At 42.6% G+C, this 4,849-nt stretch overlaps 1 long non-coding RNA gene across 1 annotated transcript in view; it reads right to left on the bottom strand.

Annotated features, from left to right (window-relative positions):
• Positions 1 to 727: 727 nt before the first annotated feature.
• Positions 728 to 4,849, bottom strand: part of LOC108512175 (uncharacterized) — a 73,836-nt gene continuing 69,714 nt past the window's right edge. Inside the window, exon 4 of the long non-coding RNA XR_001880521.1 lies at positions 728 to 882. This is a non-coding gene — a long non-coding RNA (uncharacterized LOC108512175). The remainder of the gene's footprint in view (positions 883 to 4,849) is intronic.

The raw sequence follows: 4,849 nt of genomic DNA, 5'->3' as shown, positions 1-4,849 counted from the left end.
TAAGACGAAGGGACTTTACGGACTCCAGTCATTAAAATTTCAGAAGAATCACTTTCAGACAGAGCTGGGTTCGTGGGTTCAGATGAGACCAAGTCTTTTCCTTGTTCTGTACTCCAGCCCGGCTTCCCCTTGAGTAGGCTCCATTCTGAGGGTGATGTTGAAGTGGCTGCTTCCAGCTTTCAGCAGACTTTTTTTAAAAACCCTTATTGAAGTATGAATGACATAATAAAAAGCTGTGTACATGTTAAATATACACAGTTTGGGGTAAGTATACACCCAGGAAATCCTCACCACCATCAAGTCAGCTGGCTTCCTAGCTTTTAGCAACAACCACCTTATAGCACATAACCCCTCTCTCAAAGGCTCAAAGAAAAATCTCAGTGTTGAGTCTCTGTTGACTCCAATTGGTCAGACTTGAGACACAGGCTTATTCAGAACCAATCACTGGCCAGCAACACTCTGATTGGCTGGGCCTGAGTGGGTCACATGACATCCCTGGAACCCAACCTTCCAAGGACTGGGAAGGTACAAATCAACATTTTGTTAACAAAAGACTGGATATTGGACATTTACAAAGGTCAACTCGTGTGTGTGTGTGTGTGTGTGTGTGTGTGCATGTACAAATTTTCCTAGTTTATTACTTCATAGACATGTTTGGGTTTATTTCCACCTCAATCATTCTCATGGTCATTCATGAATATAAGAAAGTTGCACCAAGTACCTGGTCCATGCAGTTCTCTCTGGGGCAGGCACTGCAACGTGGTGTCACCCAGGATCCTTAGCTTCACTCTCTCCCTGGGAACTTAAGAAGAATGCCTTCTGTCTCTGCTGAGTCAGCGGGTTGACAAAGACCTCTGACACCCTCCTGGCCTTTCCCGGAACCTTAAGAAGGAAGAGGAGAGAGCCTCAGAGGGCAGGTTTAAAATTAGAAGGGAGTGCAACACTGCCTGTGGTTCTTGAACGTCAGCCATTCGGGAGGAATGGGAGATAAGGTGGTCAAGAGACAGGAAGCATTTATTTAAGATTCCTATCACACTGGGAAGCTGGAGAGGGAGTTTAGTTCAGGGGAAGAACAGGATGTTGCCAGGATCTGGGGCAGGGCCAAGGGCAGGGGGGCATGGAGGGAACAGATATTGAAAAGAGGGAGCTAATCAGCCAGGGTTTAAGGAGAGAAGGTTTGGAGAAGTCCCAAGCAGGAAGTCAGCCAGGAAAGAGGCCCCTAGGGAGTTCAGGTCTCTTCAGTCACAGAAGGGAGATGGATCTTCTCTTGGAAGACCTTGGATCTCTTCGGTGAAGCCGATGTGTTTCTGGGTGGTCTCCTTGGAAGGGGACTTCATTTAACTCTTGTGTGAGCTCTTGGTTTGGTGTTCTCCCTGATGGCTTTCTGCTGGTCTCCCAGCTCAGAGGCCACCACACTGACGTTCTCTGAAGGGCACCACCCTGAAGTTCTGCCTTGACATTGAAGCCTACAGAAAGTTAAAGGCCACATTGGTTGCAGACTCTGTGGTCGATTTCCATCCCACATGCGTGTGGGGGCATAGTGGTGAGTACAAGCATGTCCCTTTTTTCCCCTTAGGGAAAACACATAGTTTCTCCAGTCTTCAAAAAAGACCCCTTAGCAAAACGCAAATTTATTGAAGAAAATCTATGAAAAGGTCATTTGCAAAATGGAAAAATACAAGTGACCAACATACACCAAAGAAAAAACTATAATCATAATTCAAATAACTCACAACTGCATTACTGTGGCAAGCCAAGTATTGCCATAAACCTTGGACATACATTAATTCATGTTAATCCTTTTTGACAACCCTAAGAAGCATTTTCTTCATTTCATAATACAGTCCAATAAACCAAGACATGCAGGGGTTAAGTCCCTTGTCTAAGATCACAGCTCCCAAGTGGCAGAGTTGGAAGGAAAGAGGATTGTATTAACGGCCCAATGGGTAAAAGCCTGAGTTTGCCGCTGACAAAACTGGCTTTGGGAAAGTGACTTGACCTCTCTGAGCCTTAGCTTACCCAGTACAGAAAGTGAGTATGAGATAGGACCCACATCACAGAGTTGCAGAAAAGTTTTAGCAAGATAGCATATGGTTAGCACAGTGCATTCGTATTGAAAAAAAGTGCAATAGACAGTCGACTTTTGTTATTCTTGATTTAGAGGTTCTACTATAGCAGCACTCCCTGTCTACATCTGACAGGGGTTATAAAAAGTCCACTCCTGACAACAGAGGCCAGAAGCCTCAAAGAGCAGGGCTGAGATGTATCCCACCCTCACCCTCCTCTCCTAGCCTCTTCTGCAGACACAGCTAAGACCTCCAAGGGCACCTCCCACTCACCCACTAACCAACCCTCTGGGGAAGCATCTGGACCACAGGGGATGATCAATGACAGAGTATTTGCTCAGCTCCACACCCACGGTCCATCTGGAGAGACACCCTTGGATTCAAGACTAAAGGCTTCCAGGAAAAGTGGCGAGGCTCAAGGTCATCGGTCAGTCCGTAACTGACCACCTTGCCTCTGGGGACAGTCTGGAGCTCTCAAATGGGGCATCTGCCTTTCTTATTCCCAGGGGGAGTGTCTGCTCCCTTTTGCTTTTTAAAGAAGCAGTCACACATTATTATTATTACTACTGTGATTTTTGCTACCATTGATTGAATGCGCCCTTGTTCAGGGCCCTACACTAAATGCTTTACACGAATTTCCTCATTTTATCCTCACTATAACTCAAAGTGCTGGGGATTATTTTTAGCCCTATTTTACAGCCTGTTCAGTTTGTTCTCAGTCGCCTCTAAGCTTCCTCTGCTGAAATGATCCTCTACCATCCATTTTTCAACTGACCTGTTTTTTCAAGTAGGCAAGTTAGCTCTTCCAGGAAGCCTTCACTAACCATGGGCTAGGCTGGGTGCCTTGTCATGGTGCCCTCGTCTTCCTCCATCTTCACAGCACATTGTATGCCTGTATTTACCCAACAATCTGAAATATTTGCTTACTGCTGGTCTACTTCATGAGATTATAAGGTCTAAGAAAGAAGGGACTGTGCTTGTCTTATATTCTGTCTACCTAGTATAATCGCACATAGTGGTTTCTCCATGAAATATTTGTGGATGGGTCAGTCTGATGAGACCACAATCAGATAAGTGGATTCAATTCTAGATACTCTTGTTTATTAAGAGAAAGAGGTGCACGTCACTTCAGGAGGTCTCTCCTGGAGAAACTCTTATATTTTTGCACAAGGAGACATATACGAGTATGTCCATTACAGAATAACTTATGATAGAAGAAATTGGAATCAACTGAGATGTCCATCAACAGGGGACTGGATACGTGCAGTGTTACACATGCACATGTTTTAAGATTGCAATCAAAGTAGACAAACCAGAGTTATATGTGTCAACAGGGAGATTTCTGAGAATATGGAGAGAAAATTCTGTTTGCGAAGTGATTCATATCCCATCCATGAAATTCAAAACACCCAAGAGGACCTCTATATTTTTAAGGGTTCATGTATAAGTATGTAAAATTTTATTAAAATGAGAGTATATGCTCTGAGTTCATAATAGTATATTGTGTTTGTGTGGATAGCCTGGATGAGAGCATAGAATTGGAACCAGGAGTATGCATTGAGGGGAGTTTAAGTTTACTGTGATGTTTCAATGGTATTTAAAAGCTGTGCCTTTATGTATTCATTGAGTAATCTTGAAAGGTGTAAATATAAAAGAGAGACAGTTACAAAATATGCTTACATGTTCATAATGGTTTATTACGGATGGTAGAAATATGGGTGGGTCTTTTTTTTTTTTTGAATTTTTTTTTTTTTTAATATTTTAAGTTCTGAGGTACATGTGCAGAACGTGCAGGTTTGTTACATAGGTATACATGTGCCATGGTGGTTTGCTGCACCCATCAACCTGTCATCCTCATTAGGTGTTTCTCCTAATGCTATCCCTCCCCTAGCCCCCCATACCCCGACAGGCCCCAGTGTGTGATATTCCCTTTCCTGTGTCCATGTGCTCTCATTGTTCAACTGCCACTCATGAGTGAGAACATGTGGTGTTTGGTTTTCTGTTCTTCTGTTAGTTTGCTCAGAATGATGGTTTCCAGATTCATCCATGTCCCCACAAAGGACATGACTCATCCTTTTTTATGGCTGCATAGTATTCCATGGTGTATATGTGCCACATTTTCTGTATCCAGTCTATCATTGATGGACATTTGGGTTGGTTCCAAGTCTTTGCTATTGTGAACAGTGCCAATATAAACATACGTGTGCATGTGTCTTTATAGTAGAATGATTTATAATACTTTGGGTATATACCCAGTAATGGGATTGCTGGGTCAAATGGTATTTCTAGTTCTAGATCCTTGAGGAATCACTACACTGTCTTTCACAATGTTTGAACTAATTTGCATTCCCACCAACAGTATAAAAGCGTTTCTATTTCTCCACATCCACTCCAGCATCTGTTGTTTCCTGACTTTTTAATGATCACCATTCTAACTGGTGTGAGATGGCATCACATCATGGTTTTGATTTGCATTTCCCTAATGACCAGTGATGATGAGTTTTTCTTCATATGTTTGTTGGCTGCATAAATGTCTTCTTTTGAGAAGTGTCTGTTCATATCCTTTGCCCACATTTTGATGGGGTTGTTTGGTTTTTTCTTATAAATTTGTTTAAGTTCTTTGTAGATTCTGGATATTGGCCCCATCTATATGGATAGATTGCAAAAATTTTCTCCCATTCTGTAGGTTGCCTGTTCACTCTGATGATAGTTTATTTTGCTGTGCAGAAGTTCTTTAGTTTAATTAGATCCCATTTGTCAATTTTGGCTTTTGTTGCCATTGC

This window comes from Rhinopithecus bieti, unplaced genomic scaffold (assembly GCF_001698545.2).
Source record: "Rhinopithecus bieti isolate Rb0 unplaced genomic scaffold, ASM169854v2 scaffold_26532, whole genome shotgun sequence".
Lineage (NCBI taxonomy): Eukaryota > Metazoa > Chordata > Mammalia > Primates > Cercopithecidae > Rhinopithecus > Rhinopithecus bieti.
Note: the sequence above shows the minus strand (reverse complement) of the source record. Positions and strands in the feature narration are given on the sequence as shown.